Here is a 14,888-nt window from a genome sequence, read left to right on the forward strand (position 1 = left end):
AGGTCGTTCTTTAACCGAAAAGTTCGTTAATCGAAACCATTGTTTCAATGGGTTTTTGGGTAATTGGTTCCAGCTCACCGAAAATTTCCTTAATTCAACAAAAATGGTAGAAAAGTTCACTTACTTTGAGGTGTGTATGTAGAAGGCTCCTGGATGATGATGATGATGGGAATAAGAATGGGGGTGGAGGAGAAGGAAGAAGAGAAGGCATTGGGGTGGAAGAGAAGTCACCCCCATGGCACCATTTCACCCATAAAATTTTAGTTCTCTTGGTGTATTTCAAGATTATTTTCTTTAAATCAACACTGCACTGCATTATATATTGTCAATATGTAAAATATATTTCAAAATGACCAATAATTTGCTTGGAAACACAGAAAAAAAGCGTTTAGTTGAAGAGAGAGTCAAGCAAGGTGTTACCTCCACTGAAAACAGAGAGAGACTAACGCCTGTCTGGTGTGTTAACAGGCTGGATGGCACGCCAGAAACTAGTTTCTTTACCATCAATTATGTTCAGTAATTGTTAAAATGACTAAAAAAAGTTAATATTAAACTTTTAAAATTATTGAATAGTATAAACTTCTTGATATTTACTAAAATAGTAAGGAATTTAAGCCCTAAAACCGATTACTGTATTGGCGGACTGATACTAAAGCTGGTTGCCCGGCCAGTGCAAGCGAAAACATGTTGAGGTCGGTTCGTAAGAAATTCGTTAACCGAATTGAAGATCCTTATGGAAGGCAGTTCGTTCACCGAAATTTCGTTAATCGAGGCGTTCGTTAAACGAGGGGTCACTGTATTATTATTATAATTTTTATTATATTTTAGACCCCCAGGCCCCAATGTGGGTCAGTGATCTATGCCCGGGTGGGCTAATACACATAAAAAAAAATTAACTATTTGAAACCAAAATGCCTCTCAAATCACATTTCGGATATGATTATCAACCTGTACAGCCACGCATATAAATAAAATTAAGAGGGATCAAAAAGCGTAATAGTAGTACAGAACTGCCCTTAGTAAACAAGATTTTTTTTTATTATTAATTTTAAACTACACTTGCTCAAAGTGGCTATGTACTCACCTGCAGTTTTTTCTATGACAGATTTGTTGAAGCTCTTTATTCTGGATGGCCAGGTTACAAACATTAATTCTATTTCAAGAAAAAAACATTTTATTTTTTTAAATCACCAGCGAGCACGGTATACAATATGTCTTCCAATACTGTACTTCAGAGTATTAACCAAAATTTGGAAGTGTGTAGTTAAAATTTTCAATATAAGGTACTGTACTGTACAGTATTACCCCGCTTAACGCGCTTTCACTTAACGCGTTTTCGCATATACACGGTGCCTTGCCAAAGCTGAACTTTCACTTAACGCGGATTTTTCCACAGCAACGCGGTGAGTGTCCGGCTCGAGAGCTATTTTTAGATTCGAGCTATTTTTAGATTCGCACCACCCCCCACCCGCCACCCTGCCTGACTGCCTGTTTTAGCTCATAAAATTCATACAAATTACCCAGCCAGAATATAGTTTACATTGCTGGAATTCTTATAATTTGGTGATCATTTTGAATATAAACAACATATTTTTTGCATTAAACATACAATTTTTAGATAAAATGTTTAATCTGAGTAAGTATGTTATCTTTTGTGAAAAATATATGACATTTATATTCAAAATATTCCTGGTCTTACAAGGAATCCAGCAATGTCAATTATATTTTCCTAACTTTAGTTTGAGGTATTATTTATTAAAATTTAGTGGTTATCCCACACATCTCCTTGGGACGGTTGGTGGGGGGTGGGGGGGAGGGAGGGACCAACCGACCGACCATCTGTTACCCGGTGAAGAATTATTTTTTTTTAACTGAAGATATTTGTTTTAGCTCATAAAATTCATACAAATTACCCGGTCAGAATATAATTTACATTGCTGGTATTCTTATAATTTGGTGATCATTTTGAATATAAACAACATATTTTTTGCATTAAACATACAATTTTTAGATAAAATGTTTAATCTGAGTAAGTATGTTATCTTTTGTCCAAAATATATGACATTTATATTCAAAATATTCCTGGTCTTACAAGGAATCCAGCAATGTCAATTATATTATCCTAACTTTAATCTGAGGTATTATTTAATACTAAATGTTAAAAACTCTTGAATGGAGGATTGGTGGGGGGTGGAGGGAGGGTTGGGACTGACCGAGCGGTTGGAAGAGGGGAGGAGGCAAGGTGGGGTACTTTGATTGACAGATAGTGTTGAAGAATATTTTTTTTTTTTATTAACTGTAGATATTTGTTTTAGCTCATAAAATTCATACAAATTATCCGGCCAGAATATAATTTACATTGCTGGAATTCTTATAATTTGGTGATCATTTTGAATATAAACAACATATTTTTTGCATTAAACATACAATTTTTAGATAAAATGTTTAATCTGAGTAAGTATGTTATCTTTTGTGAAAAATATATGACATTTATATTCAAAATATTCCTGGTCTTACAAGGAATCCAGCAATGTCAATTATATTTTCCTAACTTTAGTTTGAGGTTATCCCACACATCTCCTTGGGACGGTTGGTGGGTGTGGAGGGGGGGAGGGAGGGACTGACTGACCATCTGTTAGCTGGCTGTGTACTGTAGTGTGAGAGGGGGAGGGAGTTGAGTCCATTATTTGAATGGACATTAACTTGGCGACTGTATTTCTCTTAAGTATTAATTGTGTGCATGTACCATCATAAAATTAAGATGTTATTTTACTACAACATAGTTATTTGTCGTCAAAAGTGGAGTTTGGGGGTGGGCTGGGTTCTATTGAATTAATCATATGTTCTGTTATTCATTATGCGTTTTCACTTAACGCGGGACCCTCTGGGTTCAATTGACGGCGTTAAGTGGGGTACAACTGTATTACAATAGTGTACTCTTAAAGTGATATACCCGTTAGCCAGAATTATTGGTGCAGATCTCTTTTGAGAATGAGAGATTTCTGGATAATTATACCTGTACTACTTTCTCAAACCCTGAAAAAATCTCATATCCCCGGATTATTTTTTTAGGTACAATACTGGGGAAAGTTTTCCATGAATCTAAACTAAAAATCTTGCACGGACAGACACAGAACTGTATTTATTTATGTAAACACCACTATACATCTTCAATAGAACGGGTATTGTAAATAAACAAAATAAAATACTGTATACCTGTACAGTACTACGTACAATATACACTATAAATAAATAAAATAAAATATTGTAATCACTATACACAGTCCCCGAGTTACAACCCCGTCAACATACGATCATCCGCACTTCTTAACGGGATCCCCATTCATTACTGCAATTTGTGATTAAAATCCCCTATTTTTATTTTATTATTTTCATTATTCTATACAGCTGCTTCGCGACTTACGACAGGGTTAGGGACCCAAATCCAGGTCATAAGTCAAATTGGTTGTAAGTGAAAATGCTTAAATAATACATAGAAAATCTAAAATGGGTGTCTCTTTTTTCTTCTCAGCACCACAAAACTCACTTTTAAGCTTGCCAGCCATTTTTAAGTGAATTACAAACAAAAATTTTGTCAGTACACAGTGCAATCACTAACGTCAGAACTCAATCGTAATTTGATCAAATTTTGGTATTACAGAGTTAAGTATCGGTGATGCGTGAAAGTCGGGAAGTAGCTGTTGTAGTGGGCGTCTCCCTACAACTCGTATCCGCATTCCAATGCGACAGTATCCTAGCAACCAAACAGCGGCAGGGGGGCGTCACCAGATGCCACAGTATCCTAGCAACCAGCCACCTGCTCGTCTTCCTAGTAGAGTCAAGAAACCGGCGAAGTTCCCCGGTTTACTTCCGGCTGCTGTGTATAAGCTCGGTCTCTCCATTGAGATTCATTCTGGCCTCGGTTCCTGAACAGCAAACACCTCCTCCTCCGCCGCTGCCTGGCGGCCCTCTCCTCCGCCTGCCTGGTGGTCCTCGCTCCTGCGGCGAGCATGACAACCCCCAGCTGTCCCTTTCTCTGGCGTCCTCCCAAAGCTCTCTTATTCTACCTCTCGCTCCTGAACACGCAACCTCCTCCAGCAAGCTCCTCGCTGTCCAGCTCCATTCAACCTGGAGGCCAGCAACAGGCAACATCTCTAACGAGCTCACATCTACCTCCTTCAGCACGCTACTCACCGAACATGTCTACTAAGCAGCTCCTCACCACACGGCATCTCCAGCACCAAACTGTCTTTCATATAATTTATATTATATAAGAAAACCACCACCTAGAGTTTCCATCCATCCATCCATCCAGAGTGCTAGACAACATAATATCTCGAAACCCTACAAATGGTGACCCCCGGAAAAAAGCACTCACACAGGATGGAGGACGGACGGGTCTCTCTACCGACCCCAGCACCGCTCCTGCCTCAGACGCCGACCCCAGCCCAGCAGTAACCCCTGCCGCCCCTGACGCAGCCTCTGTTCCTGAGTGCGGACCCACACACCCCTCTTTTCTCCCTCAGGTACTCCCTGCTAATGTCCTGCACCCCTGCTGTAGCCAGCTGCTGTCACGAGTCCTCATCCTTCTGCTGACCGTGCCCTTGCTCCTGACCCAGGCCCACACACACCCCAGCAGGATCACTGGGTGAGGGCAACATTCATCGCCACACAACTTTTTTCTCCTCCAACCACAGATAGTGTGTATGTAGACAGTTGTATCCAGCGACTCGCCCATCCACGCCATCGCCGTTGTCTCATGAGGCATGCACTGCCTGGCAGACAACAAGTCTCCTACACCGCCTGGAGGAAGGGGAGTATAGAGGACGCCTTACAACTGGCGATCCGCATTCCAATGCGACAGTATCCTAGCAACCAAACGAGCGCCCAGGGGGCGTCACCAGATGCCACAGTATCCAGCAACCAGCCACCTGCTACGCTTCCTAGCAACGGAGTCAAGAAACCGATTACTTCCGCTGCGATGATATGCTCTGTCTTCCATTGAGATTCATCGCCTGGCCTGAACACGCACACTCTCGCTGCCCTCCGCCTGCCTGGCGGTCCTCGCTCCCGCCGGCGAGCATGGCGACCCACCAGCTGTCCTTCTCTGAGCGTCCTCACCAACCAGCTCTCTTATTCTACTCTACGTTCCTGAACACACAACACCTCCTCCAAGCAAGCTCCTCGCTATCCAGCTCTCATTCAACCTGGAGGCCAGCAACAGGCAACATCTTCTCTAACGAAGCTCCTGCACATCTACCTCCTTCAGCACGCTACTCACCGAACGTGTCTACTGAGCAGCTCCTCACCACACGGCATCTCCAGCATCAGACTGTCTACCATATAACTATATTATATAAGAAAACCACCACCTTAGAGTTTCCATCCATCCATCCTGAGTGCTAGACAACATAATATCACGAAACCCTACACTGTACAGTACAGGTACTTTTTTTTTAATACAGTTACCTCTCTTCTGTACTGTGCTATAGGTTGTTCTAATGGACTTTGATGTTCACCTGCCAAGAAGAACTTTGGTTAGTCTAATTTGACTCCCTTCTTTTCCTTGCAAAATTTTATTTTTGAATGTATATACCGTACAGTACTGTATTTACACACGACAAATATCAGTACAATATTTCAAACTATACACTGTATGAAAGAAGGGCAGGTTGGGTCTCAAATTTATAAATTGTTATGTGCATAAATGTTTTATGTATTAGTTTAAAAGGGCAGCTATCCTTTGAAAACAATATTATAACAGTACAGTAATTGTTGCTGCAGTGTTGTATATGAAATGTATGCACAGATCTTTTAAGAACTCTGCTCATTACAGTACCTTCATTGCCTTGCTATATGTTGTACCAATATACGCCATTTCACATGCAGTATACTGTACGTTGCTAACAAATATGAAGAAATTTTCATTATACAGTATGTCAATTGTTTAACATAAATGTCATCTGCATCATCCACTGTTTTAATTTAAGTGCGTGTACCCGAATGACATATAGTGTTAAAGGCACATATAATTTTAAAATAACTATAAGTAATATAAGTGCCCCACCAGTATTAATTTTCTACCAAGCCAAAATACGTCAAGTCACGTCTCACTCGACAGCATTAAGGCCCGTCCACACGATCGAGCAGTGCCCGGCGGGCACGCGCTAAATGCCCGTTATCGGGCAAAATTGGCGGGCAAACCAGCGTAGTGCCCATGCCCGTCGTTGAGCGAAATCATGGTCCGCCTGCCTGGTGGTTTGCTGCCTGATATGGACCAACGACTCTGCCAGACAAACGAGTTGACCCTGGGACCCCTTCACAAATATTAATATGTTTTAATATCATTTTCATTATTAATAATCGATAAAACTGGAAAACCGACATTCCTATAATATTGTCATTAATATTCAACATTACACAAGCCTGCAACACAAGACACATTATTATTGGAACCTCACGTGACTGTCAGAAACAGCTGATCACTACTCCACCGCTGACCTCGGGGGGTCAGGGTCCTCAAGTCGGTGAGGTATGAACAGAGATACTGACAGAACGTATGCTAACACTTTGTAAAACCTGAGTTAAGTACTGCAAATGTGATACGTATATGTTCCCAGATGTCCAGTGTATAACCAAATAAGCTTATGCAATGTACGTTATTGGCGTGACAATAAACGGGAGATCGTGTAATGAGGACAAACTTTGTTTCGATATCCTCGTTCTATACTGAAGTGACGTATAGGTGCACCCAGTTGAAAGATATATGAGCGTTGCCTCTAGACAAGCCTCTGCATATATACTGTACTCTCCCTCATATACAGTAGGTATCCTGTTTTTTTATATATGGTTCCACTTTCGCTCGAAGTTTGTATTTTTGTGTTGGGGTCCATTCTCATGTAATTGGTGAAGTCTTGCTTGTGTCCATCTTGCAGTTCACGTAAAATCGTGGCATGACTTCCCAATACTTTTCTTCGACCTAACCACTCTTTGCACCATTCCCTTTTCTGCATTTGGTTCTTCTTTTTGCACATAGAAGCAATTATTATAGTACACAACGCTATACTCTTTGCTTTAACTGTCCGGCGAGTATTCCTGCGACACACCATGGTGATTGTACCGCACCCACCACTGCCGACCACCTACTAGCTACAGGCGCCCGACTATGACTGCCGCCAACCACCCCCGTGTGTTCAACAACACACAGGCTTTGCCCGGTAAACGGGCAAAGCCCGCCGGGCACTGCTTGATCGTGCCATTGTTATGTGATTCGCAACAGTTATTTCAGTGTGCTAGTACAGGTAGTCCCCGACTTACGACTAACAACTTACGTCAATCCGCACTTACGACCTGCTCTGACCGTACGACCATTCGCACACTGAACATTGCCCATTAAAGTACTTGTAAAGGAGAGTGAAACAACAATGTGGGGAAGAGAGATTACCGACTTGAGGAGGAGAGTTAATAAAACAAAACCACCCCAGATATGAGACCAGTACTCCAAATTAGGATGAATGAATCCCTTACAAACCTGAAGCAACTGCTCAGGAGTGAAGTAGTTATGGCATCTGTACTACATCCCCAGCTTTAGCTATGTTGTAAATGTGTAGCTTCCATGACATTACAGGAAATACAGAGACCTGGCATATCTATTTTAATATTTGAAAAAAATGGTTGTATCCTGAAATGTGATTGGTTGGAGATCTTCTATTTTGGAAAGAGTAATTTTAAAATACAGTAGACCCTTGCTATTCGCGGGTCTGCGATTCGTGATTCTGGCGATTCACGGCAAGCAGATGGTGGCTTGCTTGCGAGCCTTTACCAGGAGCACGAGTCACCCCACGCAGCATCTCATGTTGTATTCTCGAAACTTTAGTGTTTGTGTGAAATGGCCCCTAAAAGACTACCTAGTGATGCTAGTGGAGTAAAAGGTAGAAGTCAGTGTTGACCCTAACAAATAAAGTTGAATTATTAGATAAATTAAAAAAGGGGATGAGTGCTGCTGCAGCTGGTCACTTGTTTGGTATAGTTATACAGTAGTGCACTAAGGTAGTATAAGTTGCTATTCGCAGTTTTTGTGCCTATTCACGCCATTCCTTGGAACCTAACCCGCGCAAATAACAAGGTTTACTGTACTGTGTTTTCTTACTATTTAATTTGACCAAATTTCCACCTCCCCATTTGGAGATGCTGCACAGATTTGCATTGATAGATGAAATTATATCCGCTCTAGAAACAGATCAAGTTTTAAGAGTTTGAGGAAGAGAAAAACGAGAAGGGTGAAGAGCAGAATCATCAGCATAAGAATGGCTAGAATTAGTAGTAGTGTGAAGTAAATCATTGATATAAAGAAGGAAGAGATTAAGAGAGTAGGTGAACAAACAGAATCCAGTGGAACACACTATTGGTAGAGAAAGAGCGAGAGATTGAACCCTCAATAACAACTCCCGTTGAGAGAAACCACAAGGAGGATGTTTAGAAACCAAAGACTTGTGCCATACCCTGTCAAATGCTTTGAAGATGTCGAGGGTCATGACAAAGTTTTCCCCATAATCCCTAAGAGAGGATGACCAAAGATAGGTGCAGTAGAAAAGATCAATAGATCTTGCCTGGTGGAAATCATACTAGTGACCTGATAAAAGAGATAGGCATTCAAGGTGACGTAAAAAATGAGAGTTTAAGATAGTTTTGAAAATCTAAGAGGGATGAAGTTAGGGCAATGGGGCGATAGTTAAGAGGAATTAGAATGGTCACCATTCTTTGGGATGGGCAGAACTTTGGCATGCTTCCCAGAAAAAGGAAAAGTTTGGGTTTTGAGGCAAAGGAGAAAGAGGAGCCTGATCCATGAGACTTACTCACAAACAGATTGGATAACACACTAGCAACCCTATGATTGGATATTATGGGAAAAAGCATAGGTTCAGTAGGAAGGGTAGACTTGGAATCATTCAAGATGGAATTAGAGAAAAATAAGGTGCCAAAGAGATTAGCTTTATCAAAGGGAGTGTTGACAATCGAGTTATCAGGTTGGAAAAGAGTGAGTGCGGAAGTTAGTACAGATGTTTTTGGTTAGGACCAGAAAGATTTACTAGAAGAGTTAGTCAGGTCAGCAGTTTTTTAATCCTGCTTGCCCCTACAACGATTTCTAAAAGTAAAGAGAAACGAGTAACAGGAGAGTTTCATAGCTCAATATGCCCCATCTCTTACCCTACACGCAAGAGAACAGGAGCAATCAAACCATGATTGTAAAGTGAAAATTTTGTATATGGGATAAATACACTCAAACCACACGGTATAATCCCAGCAATGCTGTCAGCCACGACCCATTTATAACAAAAGTATGCAATCCCACCATAATTCCCATATTACAGTACAGTACTGTATTTAACTTCATTTGATGTGGGTTAATAAAAAATTTTGTAAAATAAAATAAATTTTCCGATAAGAAAAAAATCCCTCATTCACCCCCAGAGGAGCCATGAGTTGTATTAAATTCCTGGTGGTTTGTTTACATCATAGGCAGCCAGCCCCGATGTAATGGTGTCCACCAGATGATTATGAGAATGGAAGCTCTTTTTGTAACATAGAACTACTTTTGTACAATATGTATTACTGTATTTTATTATGTATGATATTTAGTTTTTATTATAGCAGTTTTGGGACATTTTATGTCCATTTAAATCAATTAAACTATAATTCCTAATGTCTTCTGATACCTAATCCGCAAATTATCTAGACGCCACTGTACCAAATTTTCCTCTAGTGTTCTTTGTTTATCTCATTCACAATGGGGTGTTTAGTACCTGTACATGGTGTTCCTGAAATAATTTTTCAAAATCTTTAGGAGTCAAGTATCCAGTGACTGTTCAAAACAAATACGTACAGTACATGGGGGCCCCCCAAATTCGCGGTCCTCTATTATTCGCGGATGACACTTTGGATGTACCATAAGAATGTCTGTGGGTAGTTTTAAAGTTGCCGGCATTTTCACAGCTGGGGCAGGGAGCCATTCATTCTAGAGACAGTAATTTCCTTTATCTGTATTGTAAATGTGTGTGTGTGTCTGTCTACACACACACAAAATACAATCAAACATATTTATTAAAAATGTGAGTTTATCCTCAAGTCCGTGCTTTATTAATAAAGCACGGACTTGAGGGTAGACTGTCATATTTTTAATATATTTGTTTCTGATTATTTGTGAGAGTATTTCCCATTATTATTTACTTGTATGCATTTTGTGTGTGAACACACACATTTTTACAATACAGGTAAAAAATAATTGTCCTAAGGGAAAACACATACAGAGAATATACATTTGCTTGTACACAGTTAAAATGTAACACCCCCACCCCCCCCCCCATCAGCAAATGTTATTCACGGATTTGCGGCCATTTTGAGAACCTTAACCCGGAATTTGAGGACCCCCTGTACAATTGCTTTACCATAAAGAATAAAAATAATCGGGATTCTAGTCCTGGATTACCTGGAGCTTCTTGGTAGTTTTTTTTTTTTTTTACGGGGATATGCCCACCCGGGCACAGGTCACTGGCCCACATCAGGGCCTGGCGGGCGAAAATGTATAATAATTCATAGTAAATAAAATTTATAATAATAATACTGTAGTATTAATAAAAAATAATAATAATAATAAAGAACCATAAAGAAATAAAAAAAAATAAAAAAAGATCAAAAGTGAGAATACAGTATACGTAAGTATGTTGTGTTGTCATTAGTAAGAGAAACAATTGAGACCCTGCAATTGTGTGTAAATGAGGCAGAAAGTCAGATCAGCAACCTGGGACTTGGTCACAATTTTTGTGATGCCATATGGCAGCAGGGTCTACCATTACACAACACATTATACTTCCAATATCTTCCCAGGTGGTAGTACCTCCCTGTTTGGTAGTTGCCTACTACCTAACTAATATGACTCACCATAACCTATATTTGGAATGGTGGTTAGGTTCTGACCTATGAGAACTGGGGCCCATCTGTCCTGCAGCAGCATTTCTTTATTTGTCACTCAAGCTAGAAAAATTTATTACAGTATCGAAAAACATGGTTAACATCACTAAGATCTCCTCCATTACTCTATGAAAACAAAAACAGCCTGATGTGTTTGGACAGATTCTAGTTAAATAACCGTTCTGGGGAAAACACAGCAATGATGGTCTCCAGAAGATAGGATTACATCAATGTAGTTTTCAGCATCTATACGGATCACTAGTACACTACTGTAAGAGTTAAATACTTTATTTCACGTCCTTGAATAAGTTTAAATATTTCAAAATGTAATAATTACAACATCAGTTAACAATATATTCCTAACACTACTGTATTGGTTTAGGACTTACAATCAGAGTACAATCATTCCACACAAACTCAATTCACAATATCTCAGAAAATATCTGAACTCTAATATCCAATAATATCGATTAACTGAGACACTAACTTGTCTTCAAAACTTAGCACATGCAAACTGAGCTGCCTTTGTCACTGTTGTAAGATTCAGGACACTAAGCTTGTGACCCATTATAACTTCCCATGTGGTCATGTCTTCATATCCTGGAGGAAGACTAGGATGCATCCATCATAAATGCAATAATTCAAACTGCCATCCATAACATGTGTATTAGTTTTACATTAGAAATTATCAAATTTAAGATGAAAAAAATCATAGCTGCTAATTTTAGACAGATTAACATCTCTTGAACATTTAGATAAGGTGTGCAGTGTAGCAGTTTTCATACCAACCACTCCAATTATTTTAGAGGTCTAATATAGGTTTTTAGACCTAATTTAAACAAAAACCAACTAAATGCTAGAAACTATCTAATAGACAAATTTACATATTTAAAAAATTATTCCCATCTTCAATAAAAAATAAGCAAAAATATTTAGCTGGATATATGACAAATTCATGGAAGATCTTGGAATAAATTCACTAGTGCAAAACTTTATACAGGTTGTACCTTTCTAGTCCGGCATTCTGTGGTCCGGAAACTCCCGTGGTCTGGAACGATTTTAGTTTGCCCATGGAGAAAATTAATTTTGAGTCTGGTACTTTCGATGTTTGGCAAAATTTTGCCTTATTTACCCTACTATTTTGGCGAATTACTACCGGTAATAAAGCAACATCCTAATAAACCAACGAGAATAACACATAAAATTAAATAAAAACTAAAAACAACACAGACAAATTCTTATGTTCTACAACTTCAGATAGAGTTGAGCATACGTCATTATAGTAAAAACACACACAACAACATTGGCTGTCCTTATGTTTTCAACTTTACCACCACTGGTGGGTAGAATTTTTTTTTAAATTCAGAAACATTAATTAAAATATATATGAACAGTAAATAAGTGTTGCTTTCATATTCTTATGTAGAGTAATGACGATATGTTTTCACATGTGCACACTTACATACTTGAGCTCACTTTTTCCTTTACCATTAATGGTTAGCTACTTATATTGTTCCATTTATTAACATTAAATAACATTACTTAAAACAACCATATTAATTTTTTACATTAATTTTACAACAGCTACAACCAGGGTCTTATTTCCTTCAGTTTTATATGTAGATCCAGTCAGTCACTGGTTTTGTAATCAACAAAAACAATCCCGTCTCGTTTCCTCGTGTGTTTTAATATTATACAAATTATTAATGAATTGTATTGTTCATTTTGCACACATAAAAATTAATTAAATAAAAGACATTCAGTAATAAACAATAATGAATCTTTTGTACATAAGAGAAATGACACTGTTTACACGATTTGTGCACGTCTGAACATTGGCGGGCCGCTCGAACCCGTCAAAATTCAAGTTTCCGCCATCAAAATTTTAAATTGCGTAGTGTTTTTTTTTGGTGTCCAAATAAAAAACATTGAATTAAAAACTCCCAAAATTTGAGAACCTACTGGACATCATTTAACCCTTCAATATATCTTCAAAGAGACCATGAAGCAGTGAAAGTGGTGCTAGTGCTTCCAAGCATAAGCACAAGTCACTATCTATCCAGGAAAAGGGTGAATTTCCATGGTTCGGAAATTTCCATGGCCCGGCACCGGTCAGGTCCCGAGGTTGCCGGACTAGAGAGGTACAACCTGTACTGTCATTCCAGAAAACCTCCAATAAACCTAATTTTAAAGTAGAAAACCATAATTAACAGATACCCTGTATTGATAAAAGCAAAATTCTAACAGGCCTATAACTGCCAAATATCTTTATGGTTTTCCTCTACAGTGAGTATACGAGATGATGCAAAGTACAGGCAGTCCTCACTGTTCGTCGCCCCAGTGTTCGTCTTTTCATTAATTCACCCATTGAAAATCAAAAGTGGTAATTACATTTAAAAAACTCAATTCTCTGCTTACCACTGTGATAGAAATACCAAAGCACCAAGGAATACTTATCTATGCAGTTCATGAAAAAGCCTTGACTGTGGCCATTCAAGAAATTCAAGTACTATAGTGAGAAAACACCCAACTCTCAGGAAATTTACATACCCATTCAAGAATTTCATATGCCTTTTTCCATATGATGTAGTGCAAAAATTGGACTTATAACTGCGTAGGCTTTGAGTATGATTTAAGTTCATACTCGTCAGACACTAGACAGTGGCACACTCTGCTAGACCAGACATTGTGAATATCTTGTGACAGGGTAAGTGGCCAGGACCCTGAGAGTTAAGAGGAAGCTGGTTGAAAATAATAAAATAGACCCTAAATTTCTTAACATATATGAGAACAAAATGAAGATATACTGTAAGCCCTCTTTTGGACAGACTTGACCATGTTATAGCAGATGAGAAAGAAACTGCAAATACCCTCAATGGATATAGTAGTGTACTTTACATCAAAGTTCACACAAATGTATAAATCAGGAGTGGAATAGAATTAGCAGGTTTGCCAATTACAGATGAAATCAATAAGTGGCAGTTAGCCACTTTATAGAAACTAAAAACCCCAAGAGTGAATGCAGTACAGTCCACAGGAGTAAGAGATAGCAAATAAGATTTACTAAGACTACATATCAGAAAATCTCTAGGTAAACGGAAAGTCACAAGGGACTGAAAATCATTCCATATCACCTTGATATTCCTTAAGGTTAATATGAATGCTGCCAAAAAAAAAAAACCCACAAATTGACCAATCTAACCTTACTTATCTGCAAGCTCTTCAAGAGAGTTTTGAGAGGTACTATCATTCATCACTTGAAAGAGCACGAACTAACTGTGGCATCACAGCATGGAGACTAAGTATTATTTTAAAAATCTGATTATACAGTATCCCTAGAAAAGGTGACAGACTACATGTACTTGAGTTTTCCGTGAAATGTACACAGATTTCTCAACATTTATCGAAGTCCCACATGCAAGGGTACTGTACTTCTGAAAATTCCAAGCTCTTAGGATCACAGGTAATAAACTGGAATGCATTAAACAATGGCTAAGTGGGTCTAAATTGTATAGAATTAGACTGGAAAAAGGCTATTAGAAAAAAAAAAAACTTTGGGATGAGATACATTTCACTTAGTGGAAAAAAAAGAGGAAAATTCACAAGTGGCTGAGGCATTTCTCTCAGGTCCCAGTTCTCCAACAGACTAGTGAGTAAAAGGGAAATATTCTGACTTGTCAGGTACATCATATACAGACAAAGTGTCTTCACATTCAAGGTGTGATCAAATGTTGGCCAGTGTAAAGTAGCTTCTTCCACTCATTGGATGACAGGAGAAACTAACCAGAGCTTATTAAAAAAAACAAAAACAAAAACACAGATGCATACATTATACCAGTGGCTCTGCCACTGTTAAAAAATCAGGGAGTTGGCTTGGAAAATGTGAGAAAATGAAGTTAACAAAGAATAAAAGGCTGAAG

This window comes from Homarus americanus, unplaced genomic scaffold (assembly GCF_018991925.1).
Source record: "Homarus americanus isolate GMGI-L3 unplaced genomic scaffold, GMGI_Hamer_2.0 scaffold16430, whole genome shotgun sequence".
Classification (NCBI taxonomy): domain Eukaryota; kingdom Metazoa; phylum Arthropoda; class Malacostraca; order Decapoda; family Nephropidae; genus Homarus; species Homarus americanus.